This window comes from Ambystoma mexicanum, chromosome 2p (assembly GCF_040938575.1).
Source record: "Ambystoma mexicanum isolate Mex_15411 chromosome 2p, UKY_AmexF1_1, whole genome shotgun sequence".
NCBI lineage: Eukaryota > Metazoa > Chordata > Amphibia > Caudata > Ambystomatidae > Ambystoma > Ambystoma mexicanum.
The window spans coordinates 85,991,905-86,009,286 of record NC_090923.1 but is presented as its reverse complement, the minus strand read 5'-3'; positions in this window follow the sequence as shown (position 1 = coordinate 86,009,286).

Below are 17,382 nucleotides of genomic sequence, written 5' to 3'. Positions count from 1 at the left end.
GGAGGCGAGAATTTGCGGGACCAAAATGCCACGGGATGCAACTGATTGGTTACTGGGTCCTTTTGTGATAGAACTGCCCCCATGGCAAGGCGCGAAGCATCAGTTTCAACGATGTAGGGGAGTTCTGGGCAAGGATGTTTTAAGATCGGTGCAGAGATAAATCTAGTCTTCAAATTCTGGAAAGCTTGTTCCGCCTCGGTAGACCATTCAAAACGTTTTTCTTTAACAAGGCGGTGATGGGCTGGACTATTCGAGAGAATTCGGGGATAAACCTGCGGTAAAAGTTAGCGAAGCCTAACATGCTTTGAACACCTTTTACGGAGGATGGCGATGGCCATTTGAGAATTGCATCGACCTTCTTTGAATCCATACGCACTCCGCTAGGTGATAATATGAATCCCAAGAATTCAACTTCAGTCACGTTGAAAACACATTTTTCCAACTTAGCGAAAAGTTTGTGTTGACGCAATCTCTCGAGGACCATTTTCACGTGTTTCCGATGTTCAGTTTCCGATGAAGAATAAACGAGGATGTTGTCAATGTAAACAACAACACACACATCTATGAGCTTTCTGAGGACATCGTTCATAAAATATTGAAAGGCGGCCGGGGCATTGCAAAGTCCGAAGGGCATGACCTGATATTCAAATAGCCCATACTTGGTGCGGAAGGCCGTCTTCCATTCATCGCCCTCTTTTACTCGTACCAAGTGGTAGGCTCCTCTAAGATCCAGCTTTGTATATATGCATGCTTTTCTGACTTGGTCCAGGAGTTCAGGGATCAAAGGTAACGGATATCTATTCTTAACGGTGATCTGGTTCAGGGCGCGATAATCTATACAAGTTCTAAGGTCCCCTTCTTTTTTTGGAACGAAGAACAAAGCTGAGGAAGCAGGGGACTTGGAAGGACGAATAAACCCATTCGCTAGGTATTGATCCAGGTATTGTCGGAGGTGAAGATTCTCAGGCTCGGTGAGGGCATAAATTCTACTACAAGGAGGAGTAGATCCAGGTATCAGGTCTATCTTGCAGTCATAAGACCTATGAGGAGGTAGAGAGTTAGCCTGATCCTTCCGGAAAACATCTTGGAATTCTAGGTATTCAGGAGGTAACTGGGGAGCCTCCGAGGAAATTGCTGCCAGTGCAACACCAGGTCGAGGGTGACAAGTAGAGACACATTCTGGAAACTGAACCGTTCTTGCTCGCCAATCGATCTGAGGATTGTGCTTCTCTAACCAAGGAATTCCTAGAATAATCTGGATCTGAGGGGCCTTGATCACATCGAACACGATCTTCTCGTGGTGTCCATCTTGACTTACTAGCGTCACTTCTTGGGTGGTAAGCGTTACTGGTCCGGAGGCTATCTCCGTACCATCCACCGTAGTAATGACGTCCTTTACAGCCTTTGGACAAAGAGTCAGATTCATCCTCAAAACCATTTCATGATCCACATAATTGCCGATGGCACCGCTGTCGACATAAGCTTCAATCGCAAGTAATCGATCCGGATGTTCAGGGCTAATGAGGACCATAGGTATCACGAAATGCGAGGTCACGGAACTGGTTTTAACGCTCGGCAAGAGGACCTCTATTCTTGTCGGGCGAGGTCGTTTCCCTGCTCAGAGTTTGTGACCCTGGTAACTGCAGCTCCTACTGCCTTCTTGGCTGGTTTAACCGGACAGTCTCGAAGAAAGTGCCCCGAGTTTCCGCAATAGAGGCATAATTGCAGCTGTTTTCTCCTTTCCCGCTCCTTTTGTGTTAGTGGTCCTTTCAGGCCCCATATTTGCATGGGTTCCCCGGAGTCTACTCCTTTGGTAGGAGTTGGTGATTTGGAAAATACTCGAGCATCAAACTTGGAACGATCGGCCTTCCTATTCTGCAGTCTGTGGTCAATTTGAACGACTAAGTCAATATAGTCCGAACAGTCTTGCGGGGGATTCACTACTTGGGCTAACACATCTTTGAGCTCTCCACGTAAACCTCTATAAAACAGCGTAATCCTTTTGTCCTCAGGCCATCGAGTTTCCACTATCAGTCTGTTGAAAGACGCAATATAAGCCAAAAGGTCTTGATTACCCTGTCGCAATGAAAGTTGCTCATTGTCCAAGGCCTGCCCCTGTGAATGTCTTGCAAACAGTTTTTCCATACTGAGCTGAAAAGCTTGAAAATCATGGAGAACAGGATCATCTTGATTAACTAGAGGGATCGACCAGTCTGCCGCATTGCCACTAAGGTACGAAAGCACGAAAGCTACCTTAGCTTGATCAGTTGGAAAGGCTGCTGGCCGGCATAAGAAGTGCAACCGGCACTGATTAATAAATACTGAAAACCTCTTTGGGTCACCAGAAAATTGTTCGGGCGGAGCCAGAGGTACATTCCCAGGTAGGTTGATCTGCACTGGGTTCGTAGAGGATGTTAAAGGAAGATTTGCCCCTGATGCGGGTAACGGAGTTTGTCCGGCTTGTGACTGTAGCAATTGTCTAGCGAGATCGTCTGTTCGCTCCTTGGAAATAATCAGTTCCCTTCTTAGAGCATTCGTTTCCGGACGGGCTGCATGCACTTCTGCTCTTAGTTCCCCAAGTAACTGGGCTAGCTGGTCGGTATCCGAGGTTTCCATAGCGCCTGGGTGGGAGTTTTGCGGTGGACTTTGCGTTCTGTAACGCTCACCTGATTCCCGCAGAGGCGCCGGTCTTGACTGGGTGAATGCCGTATCTTCAAAGGTGATGTGTAACACACGGTTGGCTCTTTGGGCTGGACCTCTGTGCACTGTATGTCTGACTCGAAGAGTAAGATGTCTGCAGATAGAAAATATGGGATTAATGAACTGGGGTTATTGGGTGCCTCTCTCCTCTTCCCTTTCTCTTCTCCTGTAGAACCCCAAAGGTTAACGCCCTCACCTTAGGTAAGTGAACGCCGAGCTCTCCATCTGCCTCGGGGCAGGGTGCCGTAACCAGTTTCTTCACTGGATAAGGGTGCAGGCCTCTTGACCTCAGAGGACTGCTGTCCATCGTTAACTGCACGAACGGTAAGTTATGGGCACTTCAAATGTCTTAAAAGTCTTTTGTAATGATATCTCTTGTTTTGCAGGGTTCCGGCGATGGCGGATGGCGGGCTGAAGAGAATTGAGGATCGAACCCGCGTGAGGAATAGAAGCGCCTGGAAGCACGTAAGTAAGCGCTTGTAGCCTGCTTCACGATGCGCACTAACTGTCCCTTTTATCTTGCAGGTACAAGTTCGGAGCTTTAGAGAAGCTGAAGGGTGCTGGAATACCCACTGGATTTGGCGTGGGAAGGAGTAATGGCACGTGAGTAATAAAGTTGCCCAATGTCTTTAAACGCACCTTCTTTTGTCTTTCAGATGCGGGATGCAGCGCCGAAGGCCTCCGGAGCGTGCGAAGAGCTGGTAAGCTTTTGTCTTTCAGATGCCGGAATGCAGTGCGAAGACCTCCGGAGCATGCGAAGAGTAGGTAAGCCTTTGTCTTTCAGATGCCGGAATGCAGTGCGAAGACCTCCGGAGCATGCGAAGAGTAGGTAAGCCTTTGTCTTTCAGATGCCGGAATGCAGCGCGAGGCGTTGGTGACAGCCGATGGACCAGGTAAGAGATGCGCTGCCATGAAGACCGTAGTGCTAACCTGTTCTTTCTTTGTCTTTACAGGTGCTGCTGAAGACTGGATTCCAGGATGATAAGCCTTTGTTCCCTTAGGCCCAGGATCAGAAGCAGAAGACACGATGAGCGTTCTGCTGCAGAGAATGCAGAATAACGCAAAGCAAGATTCATCCATCGGGTGTGGTTTAAATAGCCTCCTGTAGTGCTTAGGTGTCTCCTTCCACAGCCTCGCCTAGGTAAGAAAAGAGTTCCTGCTTTCCAGAAGAGTTCCAGTGTTCTGAACCTAGGGAGTGGCTCCTGCCCCACCCAACAGGAAAAGTAGTCCCAAACAGAAGAGGATCAGGGGCTCAACTGGCAGGTAAGTAAGCAGCATGGTCTGCTGCAGCTAAGTCCACCCAAGCATTATGAGCCCGGCGCTTCCAGCGCTGGGACTGGGCATCTTTATGAGCCTGGTGCCACTGGCGCCAGGACAGGGTCCAAAAGGTCCCAATTGGGACTGGCTGGCACTCAGAACCGGGGTTATGGGACTGCTTCCAAGGGAGTTGGGCAAGTCCTGATCTTTTGGAAGCAGAGATCATGACAATGAGGAGAGGTTGTTAATCAACCCCTACTCCACCATTGTTCTTGTCTCCTTGCCCATTGTTCCCTAAGTACTTTTCGGTTAATTTACCAATGACGTTTGCAGTTAATCGTAGGCGCATACCGCGATTACTTTCCTCTACTTGAGCCATCATTTTGAGACGTGGTTTACTCAGAGTCTACCAAGATGTGGTCAACAGGTTATGGTCACTATTTTAAGTTCTTAAGAAATGTCCATTACTTGAAGTGTTGGGGTTCCAGTATACGTTCATAATTAATATAGAGCTTTCGGCACCTTTCTCTGCTAGGGGACTTTGTTGGTGCCAGGTCACTAATACTGCTTGCAGAAATAAGTTTGAGACAAGTGTTTTGTTAGAATGTAAGCCCTTTACGGATCTAATTGCTGTTATTAGGCCCGAGATTGGCCGTCCCTTCACTCCTTTTAAAGCAAGAGAGATGAAGATCTCATAATCATCCAGATAGGGTTTGTCCACAAGCCAGGTTTCTTGGAGACAGAAGATATCAAAACTTCCCAAGTTAACATCGCTGGTGATAGTCAGATGGTTGAAACCTCATGTGTTGCATGAGGCCATTGTCAATACACTTGGGACTGACAGTTAGTTCTCCAACCCTATCCTCTACGGCTCGTGATGAAACAATTCCTCGGGTAGCTATCTTCTCTGCTGAGTCGCTAAGACCTCAGGGATCCATGCCCACTTTTGATGTTCCTGCTCTTTTTTATCCTTGGAATTATTGCTAGTTTGTACTTCTTGGTGGACAGGTGTTGCTCAAAGGTCACTTTAGGTTTTGGTAATGGGCCTTGGGGCATCCGACCTATGTCCAATGGATCTTTATATATTTCAGTTCCTCGACTCATGTCTCTTGAGTTTCCATCTTCTATATTTTTCGCGAGGTAGCGTGATGCGTTGGAATGCTTATTTGTTCAGATGGTCTTCTGCCTCAAGTATGATGCTGAAAGGTGTTTTTGTTAGGAGGATCTCTTTCTCTATTCTGATTGGTCAGCTTTACGGCAATATGCGAATCAGAGTGAGTGGAGAGAGTTGTTTGTTGTTTGGGACCCCATTCAAAGTGGCTTTGATCTTGTGGATCTTTGGGACCCGATTTGATCTTCATGAGGCTAAAACTGAGCATCAAGAGGCTCTCCGTTGTGTCCAATGGCATACCCTTCACTACTGGTGAAACTATGTGAAGGTAAGCGCTGTCTAGTCGACCATCTTCTCCAAATTCAATTATCTTCAGATCTTCTAAATGAAGTTGCCAGAGATTAGGAATACAATGAAACAGCGACAGGATTGCTTTCTGTTAAAGATAACGTTGTCTGCCTTGTCTAAAATGTGTTCCAATTTGACAGTACAGTTTTTCTTTTGATTTAAAAGACGATGATCCGTTTCGTTGTAATTTTTCACTTCAGGATCTGGATGGACACAATCCTGAGTTCTTGAGTTTTCGGTTCACCCCAATCTTTTCCCGGTAGTCTTGATTTTATGATACTGGGAAGTATAGCAGGAGCCACCGGATCTTCTTCTTGGGGAGTTCTCATATGGCCGGCTCCTGTTTCTCCTTCTTGTGTGACTTTGTGTAGTGGTTGGAGAGGATTTTCTTTTTGTCCTTTCCGTCGTTGGTGACCGCTCGCTAGTTCTTCCTTCTCGCCTGAACCTTGTCTTGTCCAATTTTTCACATCTCTTTGCCAATGTTAAAAAATCTGGAGATTTCACCTTATCTGTCTTTTGGTTCTTCGTTGTTTAAGGGGCCGGTGGACTTTGCCAAGTTGTTACAGTTCTTTGTTTGACCATCAGGACTTTAGTCAGTTCAGATTCTGACTCTTCGACTGAGTATTGGCTTAGATCCATCAAGTCAACGCTAATTTCCAAGTCATCTATAGTTATTAATGATGAGTTTGTTTTTTCTTTCCCTTTGATATAATTTCCTGGACTTTCGGTTGATTTCAGTTACTAGTTTCCGCGGAGCCGCCATAGGAGCTGCGTTTATTTCTTTATTTTCTCTACTATTTTTAATTTAATTAGGGGAGAATTGATTCGTGGAGCTCCTCTTACAGAAATGGTTCTTAAGTCGTCATTTTTGTTCCTTGTTTGAGCAAAAATTGCAAAAATTGGTTGTGTCATCGTTCATAGTATTACTGTTTCCCATTTGCGTGACTTAAATTGGTGATCTCGTAGTTTGTACATGATCACGAGTTTCCAATACTATACATCCATTTAGCCTCTTCTTCGAATGGACTGAAGATTTTTCAGCATCGATCACCATTGTTGTTCTTGTCTTTTTTAATTGCATTTCGGTTGACTTTTCTTAGACGATAGGTATTATTTCAGGCGTCCTTTTTTCCTTTCGCTCGAGAATACCTGCTATATCAAGGCTCTGAACAGTGTGTTCCGTACTGTTATTTCCGTAAGGACTAGCCGCTGGTTTATTTTTTTCAGTCTTCGTCTATGTACCTGTTGTAAACAGTCACTGTTCTTCAGGAGCTAAGTCCAGCAGCGTGAGGTCCCTTTCAGTTGGCTCCAATAATGTCATTAGAGAGCCTTGTTCCCTCATGTCCAATTTCCGTGCTTCGATTGCTGTGATGTAGTGTCCAAGTAAATTAACTTGGAGTGCATCAACGCAATCATGGTGGTACTATCCTTTAATGTATCGGTCAGAGCTTCATAAAGCTTGCTGAATGGTGCTAATGTGATGGTAACTGCTGACATTAATGTAAATAAGTTAGGCTTTTTGTTTGGGGTCTCCTTTCTGTTTTTGTGCGGGGTCCCTCTTGATCTTCTGTTTCGAGGCGATGAGATGGAAAAATGGTGTACCGGGGGCTTTGAGCAAGTATTTTTTCCTCTCGTTAACCTTTGTGCCCCACTTCTTGCGTATTCTCCCCAGTTCCTGACGAGGGACCCTCATTTGGCTGGTTGGAGGCCTCCACTGACTGATGTGAACTATCGTTTGGTTCTTGGTTCTCGTGGACAGGATGATTTGTTTAAGTAGGGATGGTCAGGTCAATGTCCAGAATCAGTCGGGCTTGAATCTCGAGTGGGCAAGCTGAGTGCTCCACTAATTTCCACTGTGCCTGTTTCAGGAGATGTGCTTTCCATCATCCGTTTAGTGCTCGTCATCGGCCTTTGCGTCTTTAGGCGCCCCCCTTCTTCTGTGGTACGTACTCCACTTGGCTGGCCAAAGCAATAAGCTGAATTTGTTGTTACAGTCTGATTTCCATTATGTTGTATAGCTGGTGAGACGAATTCTAGGATTGGACGACGACCAAAGTACCATTTTCTTGGTGAGATGAAGATCTCATAATCATCCAGATAGGGTTTGTCCACAAGCCAGGTTTCTTGGAGACAGAAGATATCAAAACTTCCCAAGTTAACATCGCTGGTGATAGTCAGATGGTTGAAACCTCATGTGTTCCATGAGGCCATTGTCAATACACTTGGGACTGACAGTTAGTTCTCCAACCCTATCCTCTACGGCTCGTGATGAAACAATTCCTCGGGTAGCTATCTTCTCTGCTGAGTTGCTAAGACCTCAGGGATCCATGCCCACTTTTGATGTTCCTGCTCTTTTTTATCCTTGGAATTATTGCTAGTTTGTACTTCTTGGTGGACAGGTGTTGCTCAAAGGTCACTTTAGGTTTTGGTAATGGGCCTTGGGGCATCCGACCTATGTCCAATGGATCTTTATATATTTCAGTTCCTCGACTCATGTCTCTTGAGTTTCCATCTTCTATATTTTTCGCGAGGTAGCGTGATGCGTTGGAATGCTTATTTGTTCAGATGGTCTTCTGCCTCAAGTATGATGCTGAAAGGTGTTTTTGTTAGGAGGATCTCTTTCTCTATTCTGATTGGTCAGCTTTACGGCAATATGCGAATCAGAGTGAGTGGAGAGAGTTGTTTGTTGTTTGGACCCCCATTCAAAGTGGCTTTGATCTTGTGGATCTTTGGGACCCGATTTGATCTTCATGAGGCTAAAACTGAGCATCAAGAGGCTCTCCGTTGTGTCCAATGGCATACCCTTCACTACTGGTGAAACTATGTGAAGGTAAGCGCTGTCTAGTCGACCATCTTCTCCAAATTCAATTATCTTCAGATCTTCTAAATGAAGTTGCCAGAGATTAGGAATACAATGAAACAGCGACAGGATTGCTTTCTGTTAAAGATAACGTTGTCTGCCTTGTCTAAAATGTGTTCCAATTTGACAGTACAGTTTTTCTTTTGATTTAAAAGACGATGATCCGTTTTGTTGTGATTTTTCACTTCAGGATCTGGATGGACACAATCCTGAGTTCTTGAGTTTTCGGTTCACCCCAATCTTTTCCCGGTAGTCTTGATTTTATGATACTGGGAAGTATAGCAGGAGCCACCGGATCTTCTTCTTGGGGAGTTCTCATATGGCCGGCTCCTGTTTCTCCTTCTTGTGTGACTTTGTGTAGTGGTTGGAGAGGATTTTCTTTTTGTCCTTTCCGTCGTTGGTGACCGCTCGCTAATTCTTCCTTCTCGCCTGAACCTTGTCTTGTCCAATTTTTCACATCTCTTTGCCAATGTTAAAAAATCTGGAGATTTCACCTTATCTGTCTTTTGGTTCTTCGTTGTTTAAGGGGCCGGTGGACTTTGCCAAGTTGTTACAGTTCTTTGTTTGACCATCAGGACTTTAGTCAGTTCAGATTCTGACTCTTCGACTGAGTATTGGCTTAGATCCATCAAGTCAACGCTAATTTCCAAGTCATCTATAGTTATTAATGATGAGTTTGTTTTTTCTTTCCCTTTGATATAATTTCCTGGACTTTCGGTTGATTTCAGTTACTAGTTTTCCGCGGAGCCGCCATAGGAGCTGCGTTTATTTCTTTATTTTCTCTACTATTTTTAATTTAATTAGGGGAGAATTGATTCGTGGAGCTCCTCTTACAGAAATGGTTCTTAAGTCGTCATTTTTGTTCCTTGTTTGAGCAAAAATTGCAAAAATTGGTTGTGTCATCGTTCATAGTATTACTGTTTCCCATTTGCGTGACTTAAATTGGTGATCTCGTAGTTTGTACATGATCACGAGTTTCCAATACTATACATCCATTTAGCCTCTTCTTCGAATGGACTGAAGATTTTTCAGCATCGATCACCATTGTTGTTCTTGTCTTTTTTAATTGCATTTCGGTTGACTTTTCTTAGACGCTAGGTATTATTTCAGGCGTCCTTTTTTCCTTTCGCTCGAGAATACCTGCTATATCAAGGCTCTGAACAGTGTGTTCCGTACTGTTATTTCCGTAAGGACTAGCCGCTGGTTTATTTTTTTCAGTCTTCGTCTATGTACCTGTTGTAAACAGTCACTGTTCTTTAGGAGCTAAGTCCAGCAGCGTGAGGTCCCTTTCAGTTGGCTCCAATAATGTCATTAGAGAGCCTTGTTCCCTCATGTCCAATTTCCGTGCTTCGATTGCTGTGATGTAGCCGTCCAAGTAAATTAACTTGGAGTGCATCAACGCAATCATGGTGGTACTATCCTTTAGTGTATCGGTCAGAGCTTCATAAAGCTTGCTGAATGGTGCTAATGTGATGGTAACTGCTGACATTATTGTAAATAAGTTAGGCTTTTTGTTTGGGGTCTCCTTTCTGTTTTTGTGCGGGGTCCCTCTTGATCTTCTGTTTCGAGGCGATGAGATGGAAAAATGGTGTACCGGGGGCGTTGAGCAAGTATTTTTTCCTCTCGTTAACCATTGTGCCCCACTTCTTGCGTATTCTCCCCAGTTCCTGACGAGGGACCCTCATTTGGCTGGTTGGAGGCCTCCACTGACTGATGTGAACTATCGTTTGGTTCTTGGTTCTCGGTTCTCGTGGACAGGATGATTTGTTTAAGTAGGGATGGTCAGGTCAATGTCCAGAATCAGTCGGGCTTGAATCTCGAGTGGGCAAGCTGAGTGCTCCACTAATTTCCACTAAGCCTGTTTCAGGAGATGTGCTTTCCATCATCCGTTTAGTGCTCGTCATTGGCCTTTGCGTCTTTAGGCGCCCCCCTTCTTCTGTGGTACGTACTTCACTTGGCTGGCCAAAGCAATAAGCTGAATTTGTTGTTACAGTCTGATTTCCATTATGTTGTATAGCTGGTGAGACGAATTCTAGGATTGGACAACGACCAAAGTACCATTTTCTTGGTGCCATTGAATTCACAGACGCCGATGTCTGTCCCCAGTTTCGGGCCACCTTGGAAATTGTTAAATCCGCCTCCCATTATATTTCACAGGCTGTTTGCTCTTGAGCACCTTCCAGAATCTCTGGGTCCGAAAGTTCACTTGTATTGGCTTGAGTAGCTTTGCCTTGTTTATGGAAGAAGCCTGCTAACGAGTTAGAATGAGGTGATCTGGTTGGAATGATTTCCCTGTAGGTTCAGCATTTTGTTTTAGATGTTTTTGAGCCATTTTGACTGTATTTAGTTTGAATGTTTTTATATGGCTGTGAGGTTTTAGATGTTAAAGTTGACTTTTCCGTAGCTTTCGATATCTTTATTGCTGTTGAAGATTTTCCACAACGACGGATAATCGGTTGTGCTTTGTCCTTCTCCTTTAGGTTATTTTGGATCTTGTTATTAGGGTTCAGTTGATTCCTCTCAGCCCAGCAAGCAGGTAGCATAGTCTCTTGTGTCTCATTATTGGGAAGGAGCATTAATTGTTCCTCTCTGTCTGTCTCACATTGGACTGATAAAGTTGAAGACTCCATCTGAGAGCAACGAGATGTATTTAGAGATGGAGATAGGCTCTTCAGATCTTCAGTTTGCGTAGATCAATCTGAATTTGAACCACAAACGGGGTCATGCCCGGTCCGTGTCCAACTCTGCATTCTTCTGCTGGTTATTTTCAATCGTTTCAAGGGCGTTCACCAGACCTCTACAAGTCGCAGAGATTTCCGTCGGTAAAACGGATCCGACTGCTTTCTCAAGTGGGTATGCAGCAGGTGCTCCCTGTGGATTAATCAGGTGTACCGTACTGCAGTCGCTATGGCAGCAAAATGCACGGATAAGTCTCTAGGTAAGACAAGTGTCAAGAGAGCGAACCCTCTTTCCGCGCACAAACGATTCTTTGGTCGGAGGTTTATGTGGGTCACTCTTAGTTTGGTCAAACAGAGGGTTACTAACCACCAAGGACACAAAACCAGAGAAGTCACTACTAACAGGAAGTGTAGGTTAAATTGTATGAGTTTTCCGCAAGAGAGGTTCTGCTTCAATTGAACTATTTAAAATGTCAATTAGAATTGTACCTGGATCATTGTCTCCATCGGTCCCAGTCCTAGTCCGAGCAGTTATAAGTCGAGGAGCGGCCAGGGGAAAGACCATCACTAAAGATAAATTTAGCTGCCCCAGCTCACCAGGCCCCTCCCACCAGGGCCGTGAGCTTCGCAGGCAGGGTCCCTCCTCATCGGTGTTTAGCTTTTTCGCCATTGCTGCCATAGACTGCTCAACTCAGCAGCCAACTCCGTGGCAGTTCCGCGTCAGGACAGGGTACTTTGAACCAGTGTCTCTTTTCAATTTCAATAGGAGAGACTGAAGATCACAGCAGGGTTGAGCAAAGAGGTAGTGATCTGCAAAGACTGCTCAACTGAGCAGCCAACTACGCGCCAGGATAGGGTATTTGAAGCAGCGCCTCCTTTCAATTGCAATAGTAGAGACTGAAGACCACAGCAGGGTTGAGCAAAGAGGTTGTGGACTGCAAAGACTGCACAACTCCTCGGCCGTTCTGTGGCAGGACAGGGTATGTGAAGCAGCGCCTTATTTCAATTGGAATAGTAGAAAGACGGAAGATCACAGCAGGGTTGAGGTAGTGATCTCCAAAGACTGCTCAGCAGCCAACTCCACCAAACTAATTTGAAATGCGGTTCAGCCCCTGTCAACTCGCATAGACTACCATAAGTATGGGGTTGGCACATGTCGCCAAAGTATGCATCGGCACTCGCATAGTTGTTACTATCACTGTCGTGGGCCATTATAGAGAAATCATCCCAGTTTTCAACGACATGATCAATGATTTGTTTGCGTACATACCTACCTAGATTTTGACCGCCTTACATAACATAAGATAACACCCGAAATAGGTACACTCCATCGACTACAATTGTTAGGACTGTGTGTGGTCTCATCAGACCATTTACATCAAAATGTTCAATTTGCATTTTGATTTTTTTTTATGTAGGAGCAAAAGAAATGAAGCAGGTCAATATATTATTTTTGGTGACTATATTATTCTACTATTTATACTTCTATAAATAAACTTCTTAAATGTAGAAAGATAATTTAAATGAAAGAAACAGAAACAATAATTGTATTGAAGTAAGAAATTAATCGTATCTAGGAACAGACCAATGCAGATCCAAAATATTAATCATCGAATTTTAAAAAACAGCAAACAACGCATCCACTTGCAACGACGTGTGTGCACTCGCTGACATTAACTTAGCGATTTTCGCTAATTCTCTGTATTTCTCATAGATGAGCAACAAACAGCTACGTTGTGGTCAGAGCGTCAGTCCGGCACATTAAAAATATGTTATTATTCTGTTCCCAATGACTGTAATATTACATTGTAATAGTATAATATTAAATTGTAATTATATATTATGACTACTGTCAGATGTGAAAAAAAAGAGTATTAATTTGTTTAGTGATATCCATGTCTCAACAACTACCGACATGAGGAGCAAGAAATTTGGAACGTAAACCTACTTTATACTGAAGATTTAAAATGTCAATTTTTACTTCTCTAACATCTTCAGTTTGTGATTTATGGGTATGCTTCACAAACAATTCACCCCCCTTTTCCACCTCCTTAACTGGATTTTCAGAAAATGGTAAAGCACATGTTTCTCTATTTGTGAAGAAGAATCTGAATACCAATGTTCACGTCTGTAACATCTTCGATTGCCTGAGGGTTTGTGTGTGCTATACAAATGAATAAAAGGCAATTACCACTTTTAAATTTCATAAAGAGAAAGATCCAGACATTAGATGCCACTTCATGAAGGTAAAGCAGATTAAAAGCATGGATCTCACAAAAATTACCAAAAACGTGGGTGGTGACTGCAGCTCCTCAATAGTCACTATGCCAGCAATAAAACAATACTTTGTAAGAGGTCACAGAGAAGGTGCATTTGTAAGAGTTGTCTAGGCCTTCTCCTCAGATATGCAGTAGCTACAGCATCCCCATGAGTGCTACAGATAACAGCACTCCAGTTTGTGATCATTGTGCAGGAAACACGCTATATAACCTATATGAAAACACTTGACTTAACACTACATTGTATTTTAGTTTTTGCCACATGCATAGTCTGTGGTTGACATGCAGATCAACAAACCAGAAGGTTTGCAACAGACAACCTGCCTACAATTCCATGTCAATGCAATCCAGTTTTATCTTTAAAAGACCAGGGCCCTCATTACGATACTGGCGCTAAACCATGGCGCTATTAGTACCATGGTTGGTGCCGGTATCGTAACGGGTCCGCCAATGTTCAATGGGGAATTACCACCTCATTCCAAGGTTGGCGGGGCGGTAATTCCCCATTGAACATTGGCCCTTCCCCATTCCCATTTTTGCCCCATAGGGCTCAATGGGACTGGGGAAGGGGGTAACTACGGTACCGCAAATTGCGGTACCGTACTTACCTCGAGAGTCCCTTTGCGGGTCCCTACTTTAATGGATGGTCTAGGCCAGCCGTTCAGGTCGGGTCCCGCAAAGGGACCTCGTAGTAAGGCGCTAAGTGTTTAACGGCGCCGCAGCCTTTTACGGCGCCGTTAATCACTTAGCGCCAGGGTCCTAATGAGGGCCCAGGAACTGAAGGTTCAGCCAAAAGGTGGCATTTTCTGGGGTTTAACTGGAACTCAAGTATCTGTTTGCCAGAATTGCTCAGGACTAGCCAATTTCCAAGTCCTCTGTGCAAAACTTTATGTACCAGAATTACTTTGGATAGCCTTTGTTAGCTCTATCACCAATTCAGAGCACATTTTTGTTGGCACAGTGCTAGCCACTCATTCTCCACAGCATTCATGTGTCACTGCAACCACTAACTGAACCTTACCTACCACAAGTCTGTTCTTGAGACTGATGTTCTGGCAGATTTCCTCCTTGAACTACAGCTCTACCCTCCTGTGCATCCCTGTAAGGCCGTCAGCTGGCAATTTCTGATGAAGTCTGTCCTGGTCTGTTTTCTGTGCCATCACAGGCCCATCCTTTTCTGCTTGCTACTGGTAATATCAGGGTGATGCAGTTTATGCTATCGAAGCATTTGAAGTTTGATTGGAAGACAGACAAGTTAAGGCAGCCCCTCAAGCTTTATTGATCAATTTCTTAATTGTGGCTTTTTTGATGAATTATTGCCATGATTATTTGTGATATAGCTGTTAATATATAATATACACCTATCAAAACATCCACATGCAACGCTTTGGGCAATGCTTCTCCTAAACAGGACCCCAAATAGAAAACAGCCAGTATAATGGTCCCACTCAAAGAGGTGAACATCCTCATTGATGAAATTGAGGTCCTGTTGTATGATTGTACAAATGATGAAGTGGACATTAAGCCACACTCTAATGTAACCAATACAACAATTATTTCAGTGCCACTATTCACGCTAACCCCAGCGATGCTGGGATGCTTAGGCAGTCGAAGTTACCCTTTGATCTTGCTACTAAAGGAATCCATTGGAGGGAAATGTTAAGACTGCGAGAAACGTCTTCCCAGAAATCCAGACCAGAAGCCAGGCCAAAGGGTATTACTGCCAAACGAAATGCATCAAGGTTTAGCAAATTAATTCACAATTGCTGGCTGAAGGGTAGCCTGTGCAGGGGTGGGAGGAGCAGAAATGGCATTAAAATAGCTATTCCAGGGCGCTAGTAGCATTAAGCTGTTCAATAGGGTTGCTCAGTTAACTAACTTAGATAATGCCCCAATCAACAATGCTGAGAAAACCTCTGGAAAAGACTATCCCCACTAGCCCAGGTGAGCCTTTAAAACAATATCATCCAAGCCCCTGGAAACCACTCAGTCAGGAGCCTGTGAATAGCAGTCAATCAGCCAAATCAGGAGATCACCTTGCCGCTATCCAAGTAATGATTGGGAATTTTGCTAAGAATCACCCGCCACCATCAGGGAATCACAATTGTCTGAATAAGTCACACAATGTTGTGCTCACTAAACAACTAAGTTCCTTAGGGTAAAGGGGCCTTGTTGCCGATAATTCTAGTAGGATTCCTAACGCCCCGCATCAGTATTCTATGTGGGGAACCCAATCATCCAGCAGGTTGACAAATGTGGATGCCATGTACATAATAAATGTTCAAAATTAACTGAGAACCACAAAGAAGGGGTAGATTCTCTGATAAAACAAATGTATTCATCAGAAGCAAGAAGGGCTGCTACTCGAAGATGTTACGCGCCGATGCGGCGCTGTGGTCCGTCCCTGTTTTCTCCTCCAGGAGTGGGAGACCGTATTTCTCCTGCTACCCAGTTGTGCCGTGAGTATTTCCCAATCAGTAGGTGTATTTCCTTTTAATAATCCACCACGGAATCAGGATATCATCGGGGCCGCAGGAGATTCGGCGGACTACGTCCTCACAGCTTGCATGTTAGCCACGCCCCCCAAAAGGTTCCAAAATTTACTGAGAACCACAAAGAAGGGGTAGGCTCTCTGAAAAAACAAACATATTCATCAGAAGCAAGAAGGGCTGCTACTCTGATATCAGAGAAGACATTAAGGGAGTGGTTTACTTTCAAGATATAGTGCGCCCAGAGTAAGACTATATAAAAATAAGTTTCTTTGAGATGATATAGCCTAAAATGTTTTAGCTACAGATTATAGAACAGCGCCCCCTGCGGGACTGCAAATTACTATCAGGGGGAACGTCAGTATGAACTTATCCTACCGAGAGAAACCAGAAAACTGGCGAAACTACCTGCCACCTAAACCCCCACACAGCACTTGACACCCTTAGAAGTGCCCATATGGCCCATGAAAATAAATTGTCTGGGGAAGTAAATGTACTCTGTTGGAACATAGCAGGACGTCTGAAACAGTTTATATAGACTGGTCCAACTTCATTTCTATATGTGATATTAGCTGTTGACCGCAGCTTTGCTCACGTGGATTTGGTACAATTGTTTTTAAGAGACACATGTGTTTTTTGTTCAAACTGTACAAAATATAATTTACAGGTTGATGTTTTAACAATAAAGATAGTTGTTCCATTGATGTGCGGCCAGAAATGTTTTCGTGTTGCAATTAAAAGCAGACGAGACAGACAAAAAAATGAAAATAACTTACTTGGCATCTGCAACCTACAAAAAAAATACTATTTCAGTACTTTGTAAACTACATTGGTGGTTCTCCCTTCAGGTTCTAAGATTAGCACAGAGTTAGGTGAGCTCACTCTGCAACAGGCCATGTAAAACTGCTGATGCGAGAAGCAGTGTTCACTTAGGTCAATCCCTACTACCTTTAAAGTCTGCCCCTGAGATTTGTTGCTGGTCATGGCGAAACAAACCTTTAAGGGGAACTGAAGTCTTTTGAAGTCAAACCGATATTCTGAAGGTATAAATGGTATTCCTGGTATGAACAGAATCCCCCTGCCCAGAACCGGTTAGCACCCTAGCCTCAATCCCATTTCTGTGGCGAGCTTTCACTTGCAATCTGGTGCCATTACAGAGCTTAGGTGGGTTGTGGTTCCGCAATAATATCACAGGTGCTCCCACTTTGAGAAGAAGTTTGTGTTCGGAAGACCAGGAGGATTTAAAGTGTTCAAGAACTCAACGATGTAATGGACTGCATCATCACATTGTACCACTGAGTTTACAGATTTGGACTACTCTGAAAGAATGATTAAGTTTCTTATTGATTGCGGCAGCGAAGATGTTCTTTGGCGTTAACATGGCACACTCACATAACCATTCTGTAGACTTGTCCATTCGATTTTTTTGCATCGGGGTACATTTTGGATTGGAGGTCTGCTCGGGAATTGACAACTGTGCCTAGGTCAGAAGGGATGACAATTTGGCTCTCAAATATCGGATACTCTTCATTAACAATTTTAAGAAGCAGTTCGGAGAACTGACCTGCAGACACAACATTTCCCAAATGAACCCTCATGTTCTGCTTGAGGGACAGTTTTTGTATAAATGGCCATAAATAGGACGATTTGATGCATGCCT